This window comes from Brassica napus, chromosome C4 (assembly GCF_020379485.1).
Source record: "Brassica napus cultivar Da-Ae chromosome C4, Da-Ae, whole genome shotgun sequence".
NCBI classification, from domain to species: domain Eukaryota; kingdom Viridiplantae; phylum Streptophyta; class Magnoliopsida; order Brassicales; family Brassicaceae; genus Brassica; species Brassica napus.
In genome coordinates, this window is record NC_063447.1 from 51,439,661 (window position 1) to 51,462,916 (window position 23,256).

At 40.3% G+C, this 23,256-nt stretch overlaps 1 long non-coding RNA gene and 1 other non-coding gene across 4 annotated transcripts; both read right to left on the reverse strand.

The window, feature by feature from the left end:
- Positions 1 to 33: 33 nt before the first annotated feature.
- On the reverse strand, positions 34 to 7,677 carry LOC106413268. Of its 3 annotated transcripts, XR_007322907.1 has the most exons (4): positions 6,265 to 7,677; positions 5,696 to 6,188; positions 249 to 593; positions 34 to 151 (listed from the first exon to the last, which is right to left on the reverse strand). It is a non-coding gene; the product is annotated as an uncharacterized LOC106413268 (long non-coding RNA). The 3 variants fall into 3 exon arrangements; XR_007322905.1 differs by lacking the exon at positions 6,265 to 7,677 and having other exon boundaries at positions 5,696 to 6,258; XR_007322906.1 differs by lacking the exon at positions 6,265 to 7,677 and having other exon boundaries at positions 249 to 406; positions 5,696 to 6,253.
- A 5,350-nt stretch (positions 7,678 to 13,027) lies between these two features.
- Positions 13,028 to 13,134, reverse strand: LOC125586531. Its single transcript, XR_007323066.1, has one exon. It is a non-coding gene; the product is annotated as a small nucleolar RNA R71 (small nucleolar RNA).
- Positions 13,135 to 23,256: the final 10,122 nt, after the last annotated feature.

Here is a 23,256-nt window from a genome sequence, read left to right on the forward strand (position 1 = left end):
TATTATGTAATGCTAAATGGCTGAATATATGCATACCAAAATATGGTCGGCTTCAGCAGCTTGAATGTTGGTTAACTTAGTCATCTCCACATCAAAAGCCACAAAGAAAGTTTCATCCGTCTGGTCTGAGACAGACAGCTCAACTTGATACCTGTAGAAATGGAATATATGTTAAAATTATATTAGTGTAAGGGAATATATGGGGGTAGAATACAATATTTGGATGAGCATGGCTATTAGAGCGTTACCTGAGAACGCCTACAGCGCTGGTATTATCACATACGATGCATGTGAAAGAAGAAATTTATCTCTGAAGTTTCTTTGAACATGTTGAACAACCTATATAGCGCCATTCTTATTCTGTCTGGATACCAGTAACTTTGATGGTGCAGAGAATCTCAATTATCTGTCATCAGTAAGAGGACTATAACAATTAGCATCAACAATTTCAGGATTAAATAATGATTTATGTAACTTTGACCCGTGGCTCAGATGTGAGAACACATTGGTTAAGCTCAGATTAGAGGTTCTATTTTCTAGGCATGAAGCAGCTTTGATGAAGAGCCAGTCTGGTTTGAGACATCCCCAAATAACTTTAAGAGAATAAATGTGGCAACACAGAAAACATAAGATGGAATCATATGGCAAAATATTTATGTCCAGTCGGTGCTGGTTGTCTAATATTAGTATTATAGTCACTTAGACCATCCGGATTAGCGGTTTATAACAGGTTTGTGGGCTCGAAATTTTAGGCCCGGTGGATTTAAAAAAGAGAAAAATGCGATTAGTTTGATGAACCGGGCCTTGCGCATGAACCCGTAAGGGGTAGATTTTGCCACGCGGCATACGCTGGTTGGTCAAGCGTTCCGCGTTGAGGAGGAGGAAAGTCGGGCCACGTCGTGTTTCTTCTCATTTTCTCCTTTCTCTGAAAAAACTAGGGTTTCACCGTGAGAGGCGACTTTTCGTGCAACGACGATTCCCGGCGATTTTCTCCACGTAATCGACGACGAGCTCTTCTATCCACGAGCGTAGGTGAGTACCTTGTAGGTTTATAGCTTTATTGGGTCGAATTTGGGGTGGGAAGCAATTATTCGATTTCGAAAAAAAATTGGGAGTTTCGAGTAAGGGATCTAAATCGATATATGGGGTTCGATCAAGGGTTGTAGATCGTGATTGTTTTTTGATTTAGGGTTCTTTTTTCTGAGATTTGAAATCCAATTAGGGTTTCGTTTTATGGGTGAGTGATGGGTTTATAAATTGAGTGATGGGTTTCGTTTTATGGGTTAAATCGAGTGATGGGTTTAGGGTTGTAGATCGTGATTGTGGTTTACGAGTAATTATTTGACAAAATCTTGATTTATTTGACAGATGGATCCGGAAGAAGATAGAAGACATTCAAAGAAGCAACACGAACACATCAACATGTTAAGTTTCGTGGCGGATTCTGAGTACGGTATTCCTAAAAGGTGTCCGTGTGGTGGGAGACTCATTAACGAGGTGCGCGAGAAGGAGGACTACGACACTCTTCCTGGGAAGCGGTTCTTCACCTGCAGAAACTACGAGGTAAAGTCTCCTCTGTTAAACTTCAGTTTAAGTTGTATATCATAATCTGATCATTCTTTATGTTCTATATTGTAAGTTGTTTATCTGATCATTCTTGATGTTATAACCAAGGCTGATGGGCTCCATTATCGTCAGCCTTGGGTGATAGGTGTGCAGGAGGAGCTCGAGAGGCTAACTAAACGGGTGGAAGAGGCTGAGCAGGTGATGCTGGGGGTGTCCAATCTTAGTAAACAGTTTGAGAGACTTGAGGTTAGTCAAACATTTTTAGCCCTTTCATCGCTGTAAATTTTTTTTCCTTGTATTTGTAATACAGTTACTAACACAAATGTCCTATACTTTTGCCATGTCCAGGAACAGGTTAATTCACTCAATGAGGTGGTCTATGACCTCACTGTGCAGGTCCATTCCCTCGAGAAGGTCTGCTTCGATTGACAATGAAAGGTTAGAGTCAGCTAAACTATATCTATGGTCATTGTTATCTCTGGATTGAAGTAGACGTAGGACTAGAAGTAGAACAAAAGTATAACGATTTGTAGAACTAGAACTAGACATAAACTAAACTAGTACGAGAACTAGAAGTACAAGTAAATATTATAAAATCGACACATTGATTGTTGGTTGGTTGGTTGCTGTGATTAATGTTGAATTGTACTTAGGTTGGTAGAGATAGTTTAATTTTCTCTCTTTTGAAACGTAAAACTTGCTGTTTTTCGCCTGATTTGATGTCTATTGACTGCTCATTACTATGTAGTAGTTCTGTAATGAATTTTGGTTGGTATAGTTAGTTAAATTTTATCTCTTTTCACACGTAAAAACTTGTTTAAAAACATAGTAACTCCACCAAACCAAAACAAAAACACGAAACCCTCAAACCAAAACAAAAACACGAAACCCTCAAACATGGACCCTTTTTCCCTTCACGCTCCCGGGTTTGTTAACCTATTAGCTTCGCAGAGCAGTAGTCCAATAGACGTTGACTCTGCTGAGGCTGCTGTTAACTCACCCGGGTTAGTTAAACCAGCGGAAAGGAGAAAGTGGTCAACCAAAGAAGACCTTGTACTGATCAGTGCTTGGTTAAACACCAGCAAAGATCCGATAGTTAGTAATGAACAGAAGTTATGGGCTTTTTGGAAGAGAATTGAGGCGTATTTCAATTCTAGTCCTCAGCTCATTGGCTCCCTTCCTCGAGAGTGGGGTCAATGTAAGCAGAGGTGGGGAAGGGTGAATGCAGAGGTCTGTAGGTTTGTGGGTTCCCATAAAACCGCTCTGAAGGAGCAAGCGAGTGGGCAAAGTGAAAATGATGTCATGAAGACTGCGCATGACATCTATTTCAATGACTACAATCTCAAGTTCACGCTTGAACATTGCTGGAGGGAACTTCGGTTTGATCAGAAGTGGAGGTCACACTCTCAGCCGAAGGAGAAAAGGAAGGAAGCTGGTGCGGAGGCGGTGCCTGAGGAGGAGGAAGAGGTTAGACCTCCTGGTGTTAAGGCTAGCAAAGCTGCTAAACGCAAGAAGCCAAATGAAGCAGCTTATGATCATATACATAGCATCCTAGCTGAGAAAAACACCATTTCCAGACAAAAGATCCTTGATCGTTTGCTAGCCAAAAACATAGACACACTTTCTGATAATGAAGTGGCTCTCAAGAATAAACTCATCTCTGAAATGCTTTGATGTCTATTGTGTGTATTTCCTTGCTTTGCTTGAGTAGTTGATGTGTATTTCCTTGCTTTGCTTTATTGATTATGTTATCTTTTCTTTTGTAGGTCACGGGTTGGAGGTGACAGTGTTGCAGGTCACGGGTTGGAAGTTTAGGTTGTTGCAGGTCAATCTTAGTGGTCGTTACCTTTGTTTGTTTGCGGTTTACTCACGGGAAAGTGTAGGTTTTGTTTCTTTCTACACTGCAGGTCACTCATGTACTATGTCTCTCTATTTATTATGCTTTTGTTGTAACTCTGAACTTGATTCACGGATGTACTAAACCAGTTCACGGGTGTACTATGTTATAACTCTATGTCTCTCTATATAAATGAAGTCTCTACTCTCTGCTTTTTAATCAAAGTTATCTTCCATTTCTTCTCTTGCTCTTGTTTCTCTTGCACTTGTTTGTCTTGTTTTTGTTTCTTTTCTCACTACAAAACGAACATTCAACAACATACAACAAACTACAACAACTAAATTCAACTAGGATGTTCTTGATCGAGTGAAGTCCGTGACCAACAAACAACATACAAGAGCAACTACCTTCAACAACAAACAAGAGCAACTACCTTCAACAACAAACAACATACAAGAAAAAGTCATCAAGGTAAGAAGTAAAAAAAAAAATTATTGTTAAGGAAAAATGGATTATGAAAATTAGAAAGAGATTATAGTTAAAATAAAATATGGAAGAAGTAAAAAAAAAGATTGGTAAGAAAATATGGTTTATGAAAATTAGAAAGAATTATAGAAATGTACAATTAAAAATATGATAGAAAAATGCAAAAAAAAAAAAGATTTTGATAGAAGATCATATAATAGAATTATAGAAATATGTACAATTAATGAAATTGTAGTTACAAATCTCCTTTTCTTTTTTAGGAAAAAAAAAACCCACCAATGTCTTCCTCATCGAGTGATGAAGTTGATGAAACTTTAGAAGAAATGGTCGACCAAGTTGTTGATAATTACATCGACTCAGTGATTCATGGTCACCCCAACAAGTCCAAAAGACGGGCTTATATCGAAAGAGCTCGGGAACAAGGACACAATCACCTATGGAACGATTATTTCAATGATAATCCTACATACCCACCGGAAATGTTTAGGAGGCGTTTTTGAATGAACAAATCATTGTTCCTTCGCATTGTGGAACGTATAAGTAATGAAGTTCCATACTTTCAGCAAAGACGAAGTGCTTGTGGAAGGAACGGACTATCTCCACTTCAAAAGTGTACGGCAGCTATACGTATGCTGGCATATGGTCAATCGGGAGATACATATGACGAATATCTCCGACTTGGTGACAGTACAGCACGTTTATGTTTGGCAAATTTCACTGATGCAATAATACTATTGTTTGGAGATGAATATCTACGAAGCCCTACAGCCGAGGATCTTCAACGATTACTCGATGTTGGAGAGGTACGGGGGTTTCCGGGAATGATAGGCAGCATCGACTGTATGCATTGGGAGTGGAAAAACTGCCCAACGGCTTGGAAATGTCAGTTCACACGGGGTTCAGGAAAACCGACAATTGTCTTAGAAGCCGTGGCATCACAAGATCTTTGGATATGACACGCTTTTTTCGGCTTACCAGGTACACTCAACGATATCAATGTTCTTGATCGGTCACCTGTTTTTGATGACATCTTACATGGTCGAGTGCCTAAAGTTAAGTTCAAGGTCAGCAACCACACTTATCGTATGGCCTACTATCTTACTGACGGAATTGATCCAAACTGGTCAACATTTATCCAATCCATCCCACTTCCTCAAGGTCCTAAAGTCGAGAAATTTGCACAAAAGCAAGAATCCGCCAGAAAAGATGTCGAACGGGCTTTTGGAGTATTACAGTCGAGGTTTACAATTGTTAAAAACCCAGCTCTACAATGGGACAAGGAAAAGATAGGTAAGATAATGAAAACTTGTGTCATATTGCACAATATGATAGTAGAGAACGAACGACACGGATACGCTCAAATAAATACTTCTGAGTTCGAATCAGGAGAGTCAAGCAGAAGTTCAAAGGTGACAAGCAGAGAAAGTATTCAAGCTGGTGATATGTTAGGCATGCGCAGAGAAGTTCGAGATCAAGAGAAGCATGCTCGTTTGAAAGCTGATTTAATGGAAAATATTTGGCAACAGTTTGGTGATGAAGATGAATAAGCTTTGTATATTTTTCAATTTCTCAATTTATGTAATCTACTCTTTTAATGTATTGAATAAATAGTTTTCACAAATTTAATAATATTTTTAATATTTTATTCATGTATTCTGAATAATTTGAATTTTAAAAAAAAATTAAATATTATTATTTTAGTCTTATGAACTCTTTCTTCAGGTTTACCAATGCAGAAAAAGACAAATACAAGTTCATAACTATTCATGGACCCATGAGGGAGTTCACCAATGCTCATGCTCTTACTTTTCACAGTGTTCTTTTCCGACAGCTGTGTCTGAGACAAATTAGATGTGGGTTCCAGAAGTTGTATTTAAAAAACGGCCTGCATAATGGGAAGTTAGTTAAGAGAATGCTATATTTGTTTGTAAAACTCAATACATCAACATTAACCGCATGGGAGAGAGGTTTTGTCTAACTGCAGGAGAGAAAAGGAATATTAAGTTTACTCACCACCAACAACCTTAGGATTGATGCTAATGACCAACATAAATTTTGGTTCAGAACCATAGCTTTCAAATTTGACATGAAATGCAAAAGATAAACCAGTCAAAAAGAGTTACTACATTCACATCTCTGTAAAGATTCAATAAAATTGCCATGGAGAGGAGAGGACGATAACATTTATAGTTGTAAAAGATGACAGCCATGGGAATCCCAAATGTAGCGAGTACCTTTATATACGCAAAGTAGGCATAACACGTTGTGTTCCTGATTGCAAAAAGCTCACCAAGTATATCTCGCAATTTTAGAAGTGGTGATGCGTTAATATGGTTGAAAAATGCCTAATTGATAAGAGAAGATTAAAAGAATACCAGGTAACTGTTTGTCGGTATTTGCCATCGTAGTCAAGGAATCAAAATATTTCAGTTTGTATTGACTTTATCGAATCTGTGATTAACGACGTATCCGAGAGTCGCAAGTTTTTTTTGGCTCAATGTAACATCAAAGCTGCTTAGAGAATAAACAGAACAAATAAACAGATTTCGGAGTTGTAACCTTTGTATTAATCCACCGTGTTTGAGCAGCGACCAGCCTTCGAATCGGCAAAAAAAGTGTAAGATTTCGCCATTGACAGAGTTGTTGCTTGATTGTGATTGACCTTTGGATTTCGTTGCAGTGCGTCTGTCCTCGCAGGGGAAGAACACTTTTTGGTGTTTTGAACGGCTACCTTGGTGGATGATAAGGCCGACTTAATGCTGGTAGGAGTGGTAGGAACAACGTTAATGCTTGGATAAATGTATAGGCAAAATCTGAAGACGTTACAGAGGCGTTGGTCTGAGGTTTTGAAATCCCAAGAGTCACGGTGATAGAACGCAGCTACGTTGTTAACGAAGAGAGAAAACCTTTTTTAACAAAAAGAATATTGCTTATGGTAAAAAATCATTGTACCAGCCTTCAAAGAAAGTTATAAGAACACGATAATATGTTGGGCTCACTTTTATAAGAGAAGTATGGCCCATTAGAATAATTCATCGTTGCATCATCGAAAGTTCGAAACAAAGCAGGAGGACACGTGGCGTAAAACGCCCACTTCTTCCTGATGACGTGGCGCATTCCGGAGATACTACAGTCTACTTTATTATTATAGATAGATAGATAGATAGATATTAATATTTCTATCATATTATTTGAAAATTTCATATTTATTTATTGATATGTTAAGTTGTTCTATAATTTATATGTATAAATATATTACTACAAATAATAATATATTATTCTTAGTTAAATTTTTTAGTTTAGATAAAAGAATTGATTAGTTTAGTTACTCATTTTGTGAGTATATTATGTTACATATATTCTTTCAAATTAAAGTATAACTATTTTAATCTCATTCATCCAAATTGAATCAACTGTATTAATTATATTAGTTTGGTCTTAGATGTGTAATAACTCATCCTAAAATTATATATGGATAACATATAATATTAAGATAAATACTGAGATAAAGTTGGAATCTTGGATGTTTTCTTAAAAATAATTTGGTATATGCTAATTTTCAAAAATAAAATTAGAAAAATAAAAGTGATGATCGGTACGAAGTTGCATAAAAACATAACCGATAAATTTTAAAAATAGTGACAATGATGATGATTGGTAAGTGTTTTAGAAATTCGGTAGAATTTTTCTTCAGATTTTTTTTTCTAAAGTATATATATTTTCTAATCATGCTTTTCAAAGATTTTATAAAACTACATTTTTTTATCTTTGAAAACAAAATACATAGAGCACTTATGTATTGGCTTTAGAAAATTTAAATAATTAAATCTCCTCATATCTACAACTAAAGTTCTACCCAAAAATTTATACAGTTACAACAGAAAAAACTATAACATTAATTCTACAATAAAATATATAAAGGTTCTGCTCTTTCCAATCAATCCAAATATTAATCAAAGGTGATATTTCAAGTTTTCAACATTGATAAACGTGCCACATCAGTTTATATTTTTCGACAAGCTTTCCGAAAAGGCAACTGAATATAAATAAAATAAAACGTGATAAAAAGGAGTCGAATATCCCCTGTGGATCCTCCGTTGGATAATTATTAGAGAAAATTATTTAGATTAACTCTTATCTTTTACTTAATTACTAGTTTAACTTTGTGTAATCAATATAATCTAACATACGTACATAAAGACCAATTAACCTAATAGTTCATCTTTACTACAATTTGCCGTTATTCATTTTATTTCTTAGTAAATAAAAAATTTAAAAAGTGAAAAATAATTGAAACCCTAGCTGTCGTCAACAGGAACAAGAAAAACTTTCTGAAAGACAAAACCACTGTTTCGTCTAAGATGTTGAGTTCAAAATTGCAGACGGTTTAATCTTCTTCCTCCGAGTTGTGTCGACTTCGCCGGTGGGAAGGCCTCTTGTTATCTCCGCTGTCAAACACTCCGACGACGAGAACCACCATTTTCAACCGTCAATTACTTCTGTCACTTCATGGCTTCGAATCTATATTTAGTTTCCTCCTCCGATTTATAAATTTTGTTTTCTGGAACATTGAGATTTCCATGGAGTTTGGATAGCTTTTGATTTGGTGTTAAGTGTTATAGATCAGAATATTGGTTACAACAACGAACCATATGGGTCTCATACTTGATTATGCATTGTTCAATGATAGGTACATGATACTTTGTCTTCTTGGATGTGAAACGTTAATGATTTGAGAAGAAGGTTTGTTACTAAGTGATTTGACTTTTTGAATAGTTGTTTGTATAGAGTTGATGCTTGGTGGGTTCTCGTAAGAGAATGCGTGTAACAAGCACATCTCAACTGTATCGTAGCTTGGAGTTTTTCTGATGATGAATAATTTGATTACAAATTTACAACTAACACTCGTTTTTGTACTAAAATTTCATGGTAACAATTTTCTTTTGTTTTTCATTGTTAGATATGGTTTCTTCTAGCAGTAAGAAAAACTATCCCCGTCTACTTTACAATAAAGGAAAAGCTCCTAGTCAGCAAAGGAGTCTGAGCTATTATAACTATTTGTCAAGATGATTCCGTCCATCCTGAGTGCTAAGGTCCCTGGAAGAAGAATGAAAAACAATTCAGTGTAAGAAGATTGAAAAAAGTTCCACAGAATCACCCCTAGGAGACTGCATGGTGTTTATACCATAAAATACTTTGAGTGTCTTGCGATTGGTTGCACATTTGAAGGGTTACGTAACAAAACCATTCAGGATCTCCGACCGAGTTGGAGAACCTCAAAGCATTCATTTATTTCTTGATTCACCAAAGTAGTACGTTCAGTTTTAGATTCTCTTAGTGAATGTGTCTTATTGTGTAAATTAAACATTTAGTATCAAAATGTGTTTCATCTACAATTAGCAATCCATAATTATCATAAGGCCGTCTGTTCTGTTTTATTATTTTTATGCTTTTGTTTATTGTCTAAGTTACTAATTATTGTTATATAGAACCTCGTACAATGATCTCTTTGATACTTGGAGTACCAATATAGAACAAAAGTTTTAACTCGCAAAGTATTAAAAAAACAGAAAGGCACGCGTGAGAAGAAGAGCTAGAAGAGAAACAAAGTAACTCTCAAGAAACAAAGCATGAAAGACAGAGAATTGTTTTTTGCAATTAAGACAGAGAATTGTTCATTATAGAAGTGGAATAAATCTTTGTTATGATATTTTATGGAACCAGTGAAGCTACATCTCTCGGCATTATAGAAGTGGAACAAGCGCTCCACAAGTATGAGCTATGATAGTAAGGGTGATAAATAGATATGCATTGCTTACGTGCATCTGATTGCTTAAGTTTTTGTTACGGTTTGGTTTACTTAATTTATTTCGGTTATTTAATTTAATTTGTTGGTTAGAAATATTTTAGTTTAATTGAATTGAAATATTTGTATTTAAAAAAAAAATCAGAATTTAATGGTTATATCCGGTTTTCAATAACCAGTTCGGTTAAATAAAATTTAATTAATTTGTGGCCAAAGAATGATTAAAATATGTCGCCAAAGTAAAAAAATCTATTAAATTGTAATTAAATATGTGGTCAAAAGAGAAACAAATCTGTCAAATTTATATTAAATCTGTCAAAAAATAAGTAAATTGTGGTCAAAGAATAATTAAAACCCAAATAAATTTGTCAAAAATAGAAAAATCGGTGGTCGAAGGAAAAACAAATCTATCAAATCCTATATAAAGCTGTAAAAAATAAGTAAACCTGTGGCAAAAAAAATTAAATTTAATTAAATTTGTGAATATTTAATAAATTTGTGACAAAACATGACAAATATATCATTATAAATCTGTAGAAATCTAATTAAGTCTATAGAATTTAAGTTAAATCTATAGTTAAAGAAAAATAAAAATAAGTTTGTAGCCACATATAACGTAGACAAAATAAGTCTGTGAGTAATGATATTTTCATAATTATTATTTTTGATAACAAAGGATTGAGAAATATAATAGGTATAAAATTTAAACTAGTAATTAAAATAAAATAAAAGTCATTATAATAATAAACAAAATGAATTAGGGTTAAACTAGCTTTTTCCCTAATTATTATTAGTTTTTTTATTTTCGAAAACAAAATACATAGGGCACTTGTAAAGGTTCTGCTCTTTCAAGCAAGGAAACTTTTTGTTGAGTTTGCGTTCTCTCTCTCTTATCTCTTCAAAATCTTTTAGAGAGAGAGAGAACGACTTCAGTTGCTCGATCGCTTTGTTCGAGCTTCTTCTTCGGCATCGGTGCATCCGGCCGGCTTTTTGTTCCGACGACGCACTTGTCCTTCGGTGGTTTGTCGGTTTTGACTCTGGCGTCCTTACCTTTCTTTTTGGTGATGGACGGCTGGCTATTGTCTCCGTGTCACACCTTTCTTGGTGTTGACGGCGGTTCTCCACCGGGATCTTCCCGGTTAGTTCGATTTACGGTTCTCGCTGCTCCTCCGCTCGATTGACTCTCCTTCCTAAACCTCGGCTGTTCTTTCCTTTCCTCGGGTGAGGCTTATACATCTTCGGGCTCTCCTATATCTGATATATTGCATATTTCCATTGTCTTATCCATTCACCAATGTGCATTTTGATCATATAGACTAGGATTTAGCCATGTTTAGGTTGCATTTTGCATACATGAGTCCTTATCAGGTATTGGAGTACCACATGGAGTTCTTGGAGACATTTGAGTGCATTTGAAGCTCAAAAGAGGTGATAAAGGTGATCATTGGACGAGCAGTGCATGGGAGCGACCTCACCGGAGCGACACCCCGATGTCGCTGTGACACCCTTTCAGAGCGACGTGACCGGAGCGACACAGCGATGTCGCTCGCGTCACCATCACCCGGAGCGACGTGACCGGAGCGACACAACGAGGTCGCTCGCGAAGAGCGACCCAGAGCGACGTCTCGCAGCGACCGCTCCAGGTCGCTACCGAAGCCTGGAGCGACCTCCCGGAGCGACTACTGGAGGTCGCTGTGCGCCTTCTGTTTGCTCGAATTCATTTCTACTCAAGGGCCTTTTGGTCATTTAATTATGCACGTTTTTACTTCTGAAAACCTATGTTTTAAGTAATTTTGGCAGCCACCAGACAGATTATCTTTGTTCTAAGAAAAAAACCTTTGGAAAGTTCATCTCTTGAATCATCTCTGTTCATCTAGTTATTGCAATTCTGTGTTTTCCAGTTCGTTGTTGTATCCCTCTGTATGATTAATCTGAAATCCAAAATGGGTTTAAGAGGAATCATGAAGAGTAGTGAGTAATCACCATTTGAATTCATGGGTTAGGAAGATTAAGGGTGATTAGGTTAGAGCTAGGATGTTTTAGAGTAGATCATTCCAAAACCTTGCTAGTAGAGTAATCATAATGCATCTTCTGAGTTAGCTTCTCAAAAGTTGATCTTTAGGCATTTCCCACCCAAAAAGTGTTCGAAGAAATGCCTGAAACAACTCTTCTAAGATTTTAGCATATTTTGCCAAAGACTTTTGTTGTTAGAAGTGTTAAGATAGCTTTAGACCAGTTAGTAATGATTGCTTCCATATTATTCAACCGAAGACATTTGTTGTTTGAAATGTGTTAGTAAATGAACATTCATCTAGACATAGAGTTTGTTTAGAATCGTGTCTAAGCTTAAGGTTGATAGTTTGATTGTTCGTTTGCCATCCTTAGTTCGAAACTTGATCACCCAAGGTCTAATTCCTATGCCCATGAGTTCTCATTTCCTTAGTTAAGAAAGTCAGCTCATTTACCGTTTTTATTATTATGAAACTGCATTAGTAATAATCATTAGTTTGGAAAACCTTTAAAATCATCGGTTGCACTTAGATTAAGTAAGTACTTGCATTCTCAGTGCTTGAAATCCCTTAGAATTGGTTCGACAATCATTTATACTACAAAATTTGTCTTAGGAGCCTTGAAAACTCCTAATATCAAATTGGCGCCGTTGCCAAATTCTAAGTAGATTTGAACATTGAGATTTAGTCATTTGCTTGAGACTAAGTCATTTTTATTTTCTTTAGTTACTGATTCTCTTTCTTCACCTCCCTTTAATTTACAGGTGTATGAACTTGAGAAGCAGGGGTCCATCAAACCTAGTTCCAAGAGCCGCAGACATCAGAGCTTTAGAGAGAGGGCATGCTAGAAAGAGAAGAGAAGAAGAGCAATAGTGTCAATTGCAGAGATTGGATACGGATATGGGAGACATACCTCAAAATGATGCCAACAACGTTCCACAAAACCAACAGCGAGCAGCTCGACCCATTGGCACTTATGACCGCCCCAACATTCATGGTCATAGATTGGGAATCCGAGCACCAGCTGTAGCAGCCAACAACTTTGAGATCAAATCAGGACTCCTCAACGTGATCGAGAACAACAAGTATCATGGCTTGGCTCTAGAGGATCCATTTGATCACTTGGACAGGTTCGGCAGCTACTGTGGGTTAACAAAAACCAATGGTGTGTCTGAGGATGCCTTAAAGCTGAAGTTATTCCCTTTCTCTCTAGGGGATAAGGCACGACAGTGGGAGAAGTCTCTACCAAGTGACTCAATCACCACTTGGGATGACTGCAAGAAAGCTTTCTTGGAGAAGTTCTTCTCTACTTCAAGAACTGCTAAGCTGAGAAATGAGATCTCCAGTTTTCAACAGAAAGGCGTGGAAGGCTTCAGTGAAGCCTGGGAGAGATTCAAGGGCTACCAAGCTCAATGCCCACACCATGGTTTCTCTAAGGAGAGTTTGCTGAGCACATTCTACCGTGGTGCTCTGCCTAAGTACAGGGCCAGACTGGATACAGCTAGCAATGGGTTCTTCTTGGGAAGAACTGAGGAAGATGCAGAAGAGCTGGTTGACAATATGGTAAAGAGTGATGCTGTCTACAGTGGAGACCACGACAGAGGCAGTCGAACAGATGACAAGCAGACGAGGAGGGAGTTAAAGGCTCTCCAGGATAAGATTGACATTCTCATTGCTGATAAGGCCACCCAGGAGCAGCTGCACTTTGTTGGTAACCCAAACAAAGAAGCCACACCTGTTGTCCAGGAAGTTGATGGTTTGGAAGGGTAAGAAGAGCTGTGCTTCATCAACAACAATGGTAGCTGGTACAAGAAAGAGCCAAACTTTCAGTACAACAACTACCAACAGAGATCTTACCCAACAACCAACATAGTGGTTATCAGCCTCGGAACAACCAGCAAGGCAGCTATCAGCCTCAACAAAACCCTCCTCCTGGTTTCAACAACAAAGGACAACAACCTGCCCAACAACAACCTACTACGTCTACCTCTACTCCTCCAGTCAGCAGCACTGATGCCCTACTAAAACAAATCTTGGAGTCTCAGACAAGAAGTGAGAAGCATGTTGGCTATGAGTTGAAAAACCTTCACGCAAAGATTGATGGAAGCTACAATGAGCTCAACAACAAGTTCAAAACCTTGGAGAACCAGTTTGCTGCCATGAACACTCAACAAAATCGCCAACAAGGTTCTTTACCTGGAAAATCTGAGCAAAACCCCAAGGAGACCATGAAAGCTATCACCCTCAGGAGTGGTAAGGAGTTACCTCAGAAAGCTCTCACCAAGGATGCTGAGAAACAAGGTGAGGGGGTTGCCATCAACATAGATGATGAAGTGGTGATTGTTGATGAGAAAATCAATGATGAAATCTTGGAGAAGATTGTGGAAGCGAAAGGTAAAGGAAAGGTTGGGGAAGAGAAGAAAACAGTGAAAGATGGTGAAGTTGTTGCTCCAGCAAGTGAAAATTCTTTTGTTCCTCCTCCTTATGAACCCAAACTACCATTCCCTGGTAGATTCAAGAGGCAGCTGCTAGAGAAGTACAAAGCTCTATTTGAGAAGCAAATGAGTGAAGTTCAAGTCACAATGCCCATCATTGATGCTTTCATGCTAATTCCTCAATATAGTAAGTTCCTGAAAGATGTTGTAGCTGCAAAGAAGAAGGAGATGGAGGGCATGATGATTCTCACTCATGAGTGCAGTGCCATCATCCAGAGGCTTGTTGTTCCAAAGAAGCTAGAAGATCCAGGATGCTTCACATTACCTTGTGCTCTTGGACCTATGGTATTTGATAGATGTCTCTGCGATTTGGGAGCTAGTGTCAGCTTGATGCCTTTATCTGTTGCTAAGAAGCTTGGTTTCACTCAGTACAAGAAGTGTAGACTGTCTCTGGTATTGGCTGATCGTTCAGTGAAGTACCCGGTGGGTATCTTGGAGGACCTCCCCGTTATGGTTGGAAAATATGAGATCCCTACAGACTTTGTGGTGCTTGAGATGGGTGAGGAAGCTGCAGATCCTTTAATCCTTGGAAGGCCTTTCTTAGCTACAGCAGGAGCAATTGTTAATGTGAAAGAGGGCAAGATTGATCTCCACTTGGGTAAAGGGCATGTTCTTCACTTTGACATCAAGGAGGTAATGAAGAAACCAACAGTTCAAGGGCAAGTTTTCTACATTGAAGAGATGGATGCCCTTGCTGATGAGCTCCTTGAAGAATTGTCAATAGAAGACCCTCTACAGCATGCTTTGACGATAGAGAGGCCAGCTGAAGTGATTCAGAACCTGGAGAGTGCTGCCTATGGGATGATGTTGGATTCACACAGAGGATTTGGTAGTAAGGATCAGTATGAGGAGCTGCCTCAAATTGTCCATCAGGAAGCCTCGGTCATTCAACAAGGGGACACCCAGCAAAACGACTGGAGCGAGCTTAAGGCGCCTAAGGTGGAGCTTAAACCTCTCCCCAATGGTGTAAGGTATGCATTTCTTGGTCCTAATGGAACTTATCCAGTCATTGTGAGTAGTGAACTTACTGAAACTGAGCTATCTGAACTTTTGAAAACACTTAAAAGATTTAGAAAAGCAATAGGTTACTCACTTGATGACATCAAGGGAATATCACCCTCTTTGTGTATGCATAGGATACATCTTGAGGATGAATCAATGACTTCTATCGAGCATCAAAGAAGGTTAAATCCTAACCTGAAGGATGTTGTAAAGAAAGAGATTCTTAAACTCTTAGATGCTGGTGTTATCTACCCTATCTCAGATTCTAAATGGGTATCTCCTGTGCATGTTGTGCCAAAAAAGGGTGGTATAACTGTGATTAAAAATGACAAGGATGAATTGATACCAACAAGAACAGTCACTGGGCATAGGATGTGTATTGATTACCGCAAACTGAACTCTGCATCTAGAAAAGATCATTTTCCACTCCCATTTATTGATCAGATGCTTGAGAGACTTGCAAATCATCCATTCTATTGTTTTCTTGATGGATATTCAGGATTCTTCCAGATCCCCATACATCCCAATGATCAGGAGAAAACAACATTCACATGTCCTTATGGTACCTTCGCATATCGAAGAATGCCATTTGGTCTATGTAATGCTCCAGCCACCTTTCAAAGGTGCATGATGTCGATCTTTTCTGATCTGATTGAGGATGTTGTGGAGGTGTTCATGGATGATTTCTCTGTCTATGGATCTTCGTTTTCTGCTTGTTTGTCAAATTTATGCAGGGTCCTACAGAGATGTGAAGACACCAACCTTGTGCTGAACTGGGAGAAGTGTCACTTCATGGTCAAAGAAGGGATTGTGCTGGGGCACAAGATTTCAGAGAAGGGGATTGAGGTGGATAAGGCCAAAATCGATGTTATGGTTGGTTTGCCCCCACCAAAGACAGTGAAAGACATCCGAAGTTTTCTTGGTTGGTTTGGTTTTACAGGAGATTCAAGGATTCTCCATGATCACTAGAGAAGGGGATTGTGCTGTGCAAAGAAGCCACCTTCAGCTTTGATGTGGAGTGTCTAGAAGCCTTCAAGAAGCTGAAAGGTGAACTCATCAGTGCTCCAACTATCCAACCACCTAATTGGGATCTCCCCTTTGAGATCATGTGTGATGCTAGTGATTATGCTGTGGGAGCTATTTTGGGGCAGAAGAAAGATGGCCAGACCCATGTGATCTACTACGCGAGCCAAACCCTGAATGATGCTCAGATGAGATATGCCACAACAGAGAAGGAGATGCTAGCCATTGTCTTTGCCTTTGAGAAGTTCAGAAGCTACTTGGTGGGATCTAAAGTCATTGTCTACACAGATCATGCTGCGTTGAGACACCTTTTGGCGAAGAAGGATGCAAAGCCCAGGCTCTTGAGATGGATTCTTTTGCTGCAAGAGTTTGATTTAGAGATCAAGGACAAGCCAGGAGTTGAGAATGGTGTAGCTGATCACTTGTCCAGGCTGAGAGTGGAGTGTGGCATTCCCATTGATGAAGGACTCCCTGAGGAACAGATCATGGCTATTGGAGCAGTGATAGCAGTTTGTGAGACTGGAAGGAAGCTTGAAGAAGTCAAGGCAACAGAAGAGAAAGAACCTTGGTATGCTGATTTGGTGAATTACCTAGCCACAGGAAAAGAGCCTTTGAATCTTGTGGGTTATGCCAAGAAGAAGTTCTACAAGGATGTGAAGAGATACTACTGGGATGAGCCCTACCTCTACATTCTCTGCAAAGATCAACTTTATAGGAGAGTGGTTGCTAATGAGGAGATTGATGGGATCCTTACACAGTGTCATGGATCATCTTATGGAGGCCACTTTGCTACCTTCAAGACTGTTGCTAAGGTGTTACAAGCTGGATTCTGGTGGCCACACATGTTCAAGGACACACAAGACTTTGTTTCAAGGTGTGATTCATGCCAAAGGAGGGGAAACATCACCAAGAGGAATGAGATGCCTCAGAATCCAATCCTTGAAGTTGAAGTGTTTGATGTGTGGGGTATTGACTTCATGGGGCCATTTCCATCATCACATGGCAACAAGTACATCCTGGTAGCTGTTGATTATGTCTCAAAATGGGTGGAAGCTATTGCAAGTCCCACCAATGATGCAAGAGTGGTAATCAAGATGTTCAAGAGCACCATCTTTCCAAGGTTCGGAGTTCCAAGAGTTGTAATCAGTGATGGAGGGTCTCATTTCATCAACAAACTGCTTGAGGGACTTCTCAGGAAGAACGGTGTTAAGCACAAGGTTGCAACTCCTTACCATCCTCAAACAAGTGGTCAAGTTGAGATTTCTAACAGAGAGATCAAGTCCATTCTGGAGAAGATTGTGGGGATTACAAGGAAGGATTGGTCAGTTAAGCTTGATGATGCGCTTTGGGCTTACAGGACAGCTTACAAGACACCTCTGGGGACCACACCTTTCAACCTATTGTACGGGAAAGCTTGCCATCTACCAGTGGAGCTTGAGTACAAGGCACTTTGGGCAGTAAAGTTGCTGAACTTTGACATCAAGAGTGCCAAGGAGAAAAGGCTTTTTCAGCTACATGAGCTTGATGAGATAAGAATGGATGCCTTCGAAAACTCAAGGATCTACAAGGAGAAGACTAAATCTTTCCATGACAAGAATATCCTAAAGAGAGAGTTTAAAGAAGGAGATCAAGTTCTTCTCTACAACTCAAGACTGAAGTTGTTTCCAGGAAAGCTTAAGTCAAGGTGGTCCGGCCCTTTCAAGGTCAAAGAGGTTAAGCCATATGGAGCAATAGTTTTGTGGAGTACTGATGGAAGAGACTTCACAGTCAATGGGCAAAGGGTTAAGCTCTACATGGCTGATGCACCTGAGGAAGATGGAGTTTCAACTCCACTGTCTGATCCTACCCCAGCCTAGTCCAAAAGGAGGCAAAGTCAAGCTAGAGACTTAAAACAAGCTCACTTGGGAGGAAGTCCCATGCGTATCCTTGTACATATTGCATTGGTATTTTCATTTTCATCATATTTCATAAAAAAAAAAAAAAGGGAAAGTGTTGAAGTAGTGTTCAGGTGGTTCATCGATCCGGTCAAGGCAAGGACTCGAGCGTGGTAGTGAGGTTCCGCAGCGACGCCACGAGGTCGCTCCAGCTGGGAGCGACGTGATCAGAGCGACTGGTCCAAGTCGCTCGCATATTTGGTGTCCGGAGCTCGAGAGTCGCTCTGGGAGCGACGTCTCGCAGCGATCACGTGAGGTCACTCGCGTTTTTCGTCGCTGGGAGCGACGTGATCAGAGCGACTCGGCTAAGTAGCTCGCGTTTTCTGTCTCTGAGGCTCGAGAATCGCTCTCGGAGCGACGTCTCGCAGCGACCACGTGAGGTCGCTCGCGTATTCTGTCGCTGGGAGCGACGTGACGCAGCGACCACGTGAGGTCGCTCGCGTTTACTGCGACACGGAGTGACCCATCAGAGCGACCACTCCAGGTCGCTCCCGAGCCGGTCCAGGTAAGTCCCTCTTCGATTTTGTCCGGTTTAATTCGAGTTAACCAGCCTTAAACCTAACCGGACGACCCTAGAACTACCCATAACCACGACCTTCATCTCTTTCACTCTCTCTTCCTCTCACAAACACTCATACTCTCTCAAACAAACCCACACCAAAAATCTCCTAACTTTCTCAATTCTCACCCAAATCTCTTAGTTCTTGTTTCTAAATCTAAGCTTTCGCCCCAACAGTCTATTCCTGACCACCCATTTCCCATTTCCTTCCATCCAAAGCAAGGTATTGTGTTTTTAAATTCAAATTCGTAGGTCCATGAACCCTAGAATCTGAAAATCGAAATTTGGTCATTTTCTTGCTTGATTGTGGTAAAATAGACTAGGGAAAGCTTATATATCAAGTTGGGTTGTTGAATTGATGGTGGAACTGAGCTTAATTTGAACTTTGGCAAAATTAGGGTTCATGGATTTGGGGCTTTTCGAAATTGATCCTAATTGAGTGTGTTAGTGGGTGAGTTAGTATGTTAAGGTGTTGAAAGGTTTGATTAGAGAACCCTCTCATTCTAGAATTACTTTGATTATTGAATTTTACTTGTCTTGTAATTTTCACATGATGAAAAGATTGAGAATTGTGATTCTTTACGTTGCTTCTTGAAGTTTACATTTGCAAAGTCAATCGACTTATCCCTTTCCAAGTTTTGTATTTCTCAGGTACAATGGTTAAGAAAACTAAAGGAAAGTCGGATGCTGAGAGGCAAGAACCTGAAAGTCAAGAGTCTTCGTTGAGAGGAAAGGCTTTAGCCTCGGAACGAGCTGGTTCTGGGACACAAAGGACTTCTCGACAGAAAACCGTGGCTGCAAAGAAGGCAAAGGAGCAAGAGAAGAGGGCAGGGAAGAGTATAGCAGTTGCCACAGATGAGGAGAGTGGCGATGAAAGTGCAGATGAGCAGGCTCCTACAAAGAGGGCCAAGATGTCCAAGGGGAAAGAGGTTGCTGAGGATAGAGACAGGGCGAAAACTCCATCTGAGGAAGAGCTGTATCACCATTTGTTGAATGGGGTAACTTGGACTCCGACCAGATTCGCTGACCTTGATTTGCTGAAGGAGGTGGGTCTCGATTCTGATATTGAGGCAATGCTGGGGCACCTGAAGATGCCCAAACTCCTCACCATGGCCTACCCCACCTACCGGGATGTCTCCTGTCAGTTCTTGTCTTCCCTTGAGGTCACTTACCATGACGATCCGCACGTGAGGCAAGGATGGGGAAAATAAAGTTCAAGGTCAATGGGAGAGAGTACAACATGAACTTCAAAGACATTGGGAGAGTCATGGGTTTCCAAGACTTGGCAGACTACTCCCTTCCCAAGTGTGAAAACCTCCCCACTCAGCTTTGGAAGTTAATCACTGGAAACAAGCACTCTACCGGGGCTGACAAGAACTCACATATCCGGCACCCGTCTGTACGCTACCTCCATAGGATGCTCGTCCATGCATTCTACCCACGGAAGCAAGCTGGTAGTGTCACCGAGGAAGACATGCGACTGCTCTGCCCGGCTATCCGCCCCTACGCCCCACCTGGAACGTTGCCCCTTCCAAGCAACGACATCTATGCTTCCTTCGGGATGGTCAGCTTCTTCGTGAATCGTCTCGAGCACTACAGAGACTGGGCATGGTACACAACTGATTCGCAACCAAAGGTTGGGATAGGCGGGATGATCACGCCACTGCTCCAATTTCTGAATGTTCCCTTGGGAAAGGACGCAGCAGGGCCTAAGTTCATCGATGGCACTTACTTGAGGATTGCCACCTATTTCAGTGGGATGTATGGGAAGGACTACGTCTACCACTACTACTTGCAGGGCAAGCCGGTCGAAGTGGTTCTTCCAAACCAGAGACTGACGAGCTTAGAGAGACCTGGAGCTATCAGCTTCAACTTATCCCAAGAAGACTTTCTTGGAGAACACGGGTCTCTCGGTCCCATTGCTGCACCAAGGAAAAGGAGTGTTCCGACGAGACACGACTTCACAGAACCTCCTAGGGAAGAATCTGTACCCATCTATGGACCTCCACGCTACTACTTCAAGCCACATGATGGAGTCCTTCCCCCTGGTGCGCTTCGTGATGCTCATGACCACATTAGCCGACTTCAGCGATGGAACAAGGCACAAGACAGAACAATCGAAAAGCTGAAGGACAAGTGCAAGGCGCTGAGCAAGACGGTGAAGAAGCAAGCAAAGACTTCAGCCAAGTTCATGAAGAAGGTGGCCGATGTCTTGACCAGAGGAGGAATAGCTGGATGTAGCTCAGCGGACTTCGCCTTCGCGAACACATCAGTCCCCCAGCCCCCACCTCAGCCCACTGATCTTGGTTTCCCACTCACTGATAGACAGCTCCAACGACAATGGAGAAACCCACCCACTCAGCCTTCCGCCTCTGAAAACAAGTCTCCATCCCTAGCCTCTTCAGAAAGCGAAGCTGAGATTGAAGAAGTTCAGAGCCAACAATGGTATGGAGATTACAGCTCAGGACATGGAGGTTACTACACCACGTTCCCTCCGGACGACGATGATGCTGGGGCATCTGCCCCCACTTACTATCCTTGAAGGTACTTCTCTACTTTCTCCTGTATATACCATTTCGTTTTTGCATATTAGTTTTCTCTTTTTGGGTATCTCTCTCTCCTTGACAACACAGAGACTGTGTCATTTAAGTTTAGGGGAGGTACCAAGTATTTGATCATGTTTGCTTTGATGTTGTTTCATTGAGTCATGCATTGCATATCTATTTGCATATAAAATAAAATATCATTTAGTTTGCATCATTTGCATTTCTAGGAGAATCTAGAGCATATAGGTTGCATTCACTTGCATTGGGAGCAATGATTTTAAATGCCTTGTAAAGAACACTACTTTGCACCTAGTAGCTTATGCATCTCTCAAAAAGGACTTGTATGCTTCGAGCCTTGAAAACTCTTCCTGAAACTTGTTGATTGCTGAAACTCAGTCTTTGAAGCCAACTACAACCTTATTTGAACTGAACGAACTTAATGCATCTTGCTCATGGTCCCTTGTGTACTGAATCATGGATATACACACTTGAGTTGTCACATCCTTTATGCCAATCTTTTTGACAACCTCTAGTGGTAGACCTCTCCCCAAAATCCCTTCCTCTGTTTAAGCCTTCATTGATTGATGAGTGAGGCCTTTTTCGGAAAGTCTTACATGCACATAATGTTGAGAGTATCGGGAACGACAATGCTTGATCTTCATTCTTTCTAGATTAGGCACATTATTGTCTAGCCATAGGATGGGGGTGAGTGTTGTGAAATTTGATTTGGGAGTATGAGAAAGTTGAAGGAAAAGAGTGAACTCTTGTGTTTAATTGACTAGTCTTTATGGGATAAGTAGAGAAATTTCTAGCTTGATTTGTAAAAAGTCTTGGCCCCCAAACAAAAAAAAGAATAAAAAAAAAAAGAGAGAAAATGGGGCTAGCAAAGTTGTTTAGAGCTAAGATTTGTTTAGAAGTTAAGAAAATCCTTTATAGATTTCAAAGAAAAAGAGTTTTATGTGCAAAGTGTTCTTGGGATTTTTTGGTGAGAGATGAGAGTTGGGTTTGACATTATGAAGTGATTGTGTAACTTGTATGTTTGGGAAAAGGGTAGAACAATGGAGATTGAGCATTGTATGCATAAGTTGGTCCCTTTCTTAGATATATTATGTGCAATGTCAAGGCTACTCGTTTTGAGAGTAAACCACTTTACAAGATCATGGATTTTGAACCTCGTGACCCACTTGAATAAAAGTCTTCCCTTACTCAACCAAATGATTTGGACCAATTGACCATTTGCAAGAATTCACTTGATGTTTTATGCTTAATGAATGTGAGAGTTGGTTGATTTGAATGTGTTGATGCTTGATGATGAGTATAAGGGCAAAAGGAGTTGAGATAGGCCTAGAGAAGCTAGAGTGTAATAAGAGAGTGTGCTCATGTTAGATTAGGTGTTGAATCGAGTGCTAGTTGTTTTTCTTTTGGCTATGAGCTCCCACCTTCAAACCTCTCTCCCTATGAGTTCTAGAAAGTTCACTTGTGGACAAGTAAAAGAACAAGTTTGGGGGAGTTGATATCTTGCATATTTCCATTGTCTTATCCATTCACCAATGAGCATTTTGATCATATAGACTAGGATTTAGCCATGTTTAGGTTGCATTTTGCATACAGGAGTCCTTATCAGGTATTGGAGAACCACATGGAGTTCTTGGAGACATTTGGGTGCATTTGGAGCTCAAAAGAGGTGATAAAGGTGATCATTGGACGAGCAGTGCATGGGAGCGACCTCACCGGAGCGACACCCCGATGTCGCTGTGAGCAACGTGACCGGAGCGACACAGCGATGTCGCTCGCGTCACCATCACCCAGAGCGACGTGACCGGAGCGACACAGCGAGGTCGCTCGCGAAGAGGGACCCGGAGCGATGTAACCGGAGCGACACAACGAGGTCGCTCGCGAAGAGCGACCCAGAGCGACGTCTCGCAGCAACCCCTCCAGGTCGCTCCCGAAGCCTGGAGCGACCTCCCAGAGCGACTACTGGAGGTCGCTGCGC